The sequence below is a fragment of the Corvus brachyrhynchos genome, unplaced genomic scaffold (genome assembly GCF_000691975.1).
Source record: "Corvus brachyrhynchos isolate BGI_N302 unplaced genomic scaffold, ASM69197v1 scaffold65, whole genome shotgun sequence".
Classification (NCBI taxonomy): Eukaryota; Metazoa; Chordata; class Aves; order Passeriformes; family Corvidae; genus Corvus; species Corvus brachyrhynchos.
Window position 1 is genome coordinate 2,085,066 of NW_008238365.1, and position 2,519 is coordinate 2,087,584.

Below are 2,519 nucleotides of genomic sequence, written 5' to 3' on the forward strand. Positions count from 1 at the left end.
AGGAATCCCTGGCTGCAAAAACCCCCTGGGCTGTGGGACTCGTGACCTTCCCGGGCTGCTGCTTGGTGGCTGTTTTCCCGTTGTCCCTGTTTTCCAGAGGTTATTCCAGCTGGCTGGGCTCGGTGCTTTGGGGTCCCTGTGGAGAATTCCACAGGCAGAGGCTGCCTCTCCTCTGCTGGGTGATTTATTGGTGTTCCAATTCCCAACAGTGAAAGGGAAGAGGAGATTCCAGCGTGGAATAGAAATGGCTGGAGCAGGGATCTGAAGTTTTCCTGAACCCGTCAGGGCCTGGGGAGAAATGTTCAAATGTTAAAATGCTGAAATAGCAGCAGTGTGTTGACATCTGATCCTGGCTGCGGGAGTTCTGGGGGAGCATCCTGGTTTTCCAAGGGCTCGGATGGGATCGATGTGTTCCCGAGGAACGCTTCAATCCCATCCTTCCAGCTCCTGGCAGGGAGGGGAGCGAGCAGCTGCTCTGCTGGGAGATCACTGACAGAGGCAGGGAGTGAGTCAGAGCCTTTCCTGCCATCGCATCAGGAGCAGGGCAGAGAAAAATAGGGATTTGATGGATCCCAAGGGATGGAGGGGCCGGCTGAGGCTTTGGAGTGTGTTGGGCCCAGGGACTGCAGCAGCTCGGAGCGGGGATGATCCATGGATTTCTCCCCTTTCCTCCTCCCTGGACAGCAAAAACAAGGTCAGAGAATCCCATTAAGGTTGGAAAAGGCCCCCAAGGACAACGAGTCCAACCTTTGATGGATCAGCTGGACCTTGTCAGCCACATCCAGCCGTGTCTGAAACTCCTCCAGGGACGGTGACTCCACCAATTCCTGACAACCCCTCTGCGGAGAGGATGGAGGGGAACAAAATACTGCTGGGGGAAAATCCAGAGGAGTTTTGAGAGCTGCCTCATCCCCAGCTTAATGCTAATTCCAACCTTCCCAGCTGTTCCTGCTGCTCCTGCCCAGCTGGATGAGGGACAGGGCCGTGGTGTCACAGCCGGGATTTGGGATGCGCTGCCGGTTCAGATTCCTGACACCCGGGGTTCAAAGTCGGTGGAGTGGCGCGAGGAAAAACAGGGATTCTCTTGAGAAAAACCGGGAATGTTGGCAAGGAAACTGCTCTGCCAGTGTGGCACAGGGAGTTGTGTGTGCACACATGGGATGGGGACTGCAGGGTTCGCTCAGAGCTCCCTTCAAAGCTTTGTGTTCACTGCTGGGGATCCATCCCAACCTGCTGGAGTCGTTTTGTCCCTTCCTTAACGAGCCAGCCATGCTTCCCTTTCTCCACAGCCAGCCTGGAATGTTAAATGGAAAGGGTCAGGAGGGAGGTGACAGAAATCACAGCTTCGGGAGCGGGGATTCTTTTAAGGAGAGTCCCTTAAATGCAGACAAAAGCTCTGCGCTTCCAGCGAGCTCCTCCCCAGCCCCAAACCCATCCCGGCTCCGACATTCCCGTCTTTGTCCCTTAATGATGGCAGTGAATTCAAACACCCCGGGAGGGCTGGGAAGAGCTGCCAAGTTCCTGGGATGCTCCTGCTTCGACTCCCCACGTGTTCGAGGCTCCCGGAGCGATGAGGGAGCTGAGTTTTCCTTGGGAGCTGAGATTCCCACACATTCCCATTATCCTGGAACCGGTGTGACGGCTGAGCTGTGGCTGTTTCCTGGTTACCAGGTAATGGCGCTGTCCCAGGTGAATCCCGTGTGCCTGCAGAGCTGATTTATCACGCGCCTCTCCCGTTGGAAAGCTGGATCCAAGATTTCCATTAATTCCGTGGCCTCGGTGAGGAATCAAAGCAGGGCAGCGGAATTGAATGGTTGGAATTAAAGTGGCTTTGAATTAATTCTGGTGCTCGCAGAGCCGGGGCTGCTGCACAGAGCAGGGCTGGGAGGCTCTTCTGGGCAGCTCTTTGTCACTTGTCACCTTCCCCTGCCCCGCAGCTGGGTGACAACTGAGCCAGAGCCTTCTCCGAGCGTGGATATGTGGGAAATTCCTCTGGGAGCAAAGTCCCAGGCGGCTCTGCCGCGCTGCTGGCACTGCCCTGCTGTCCCCTGTCACCCTGCGGTGTCCAGGGAATCGTGTTCCAGCCACTGGGAATTCTGCCCTTGGAAGCTGCAGCGATGACAGCGCTGCTTCCTTGTGAGGCTGAGCTTGTCCCTCCCAAACAAATCAGCTCTGAGGCAGGGCTGGGAGCTGGGAATGCTCTTCCCAGCTCTCCTGTTCATGGATGGATGCTGTGTGCACTGGAATTACTCCACCTGTTTGGTGCTGATGGGTGGTTGGGATCAGAGCAGCCGGTGACATTTTTCTCCAGGCTTATCTTTGGGGGACAGAGCCAGGCCTGCCACAACCTGGAGCAGAGGACAAAGCTGCGGTTGTGCAGGGCCAGGAGAAAGGAAAAGCCCAGGGGATGGGCTGAGCGCTGTGTGTGATATCCCCGCTCCATCCCCGCTCCATCCCTGCTCCATCCCCGCTCCATCCCTGCTCCGTCCCCGCTCCACCCCCGCCCCCTCACCGCTCGC

The 2,519-nt window shown here is 56.9% G+C and overlaps 1 long non-coding RNA gene across 1 annotated transcript in view; it reads left to right on the top strand.

Moving 5' to 3' along the window:
• Positions 1–2,519, top strand: part of LOC108447137 — a 17,502-nt gene that overhangs the window by 2,487 nt on the left and 12,496 nt on the right. The gene's annotated exons all lie outside the window — the stretch shown is intronic.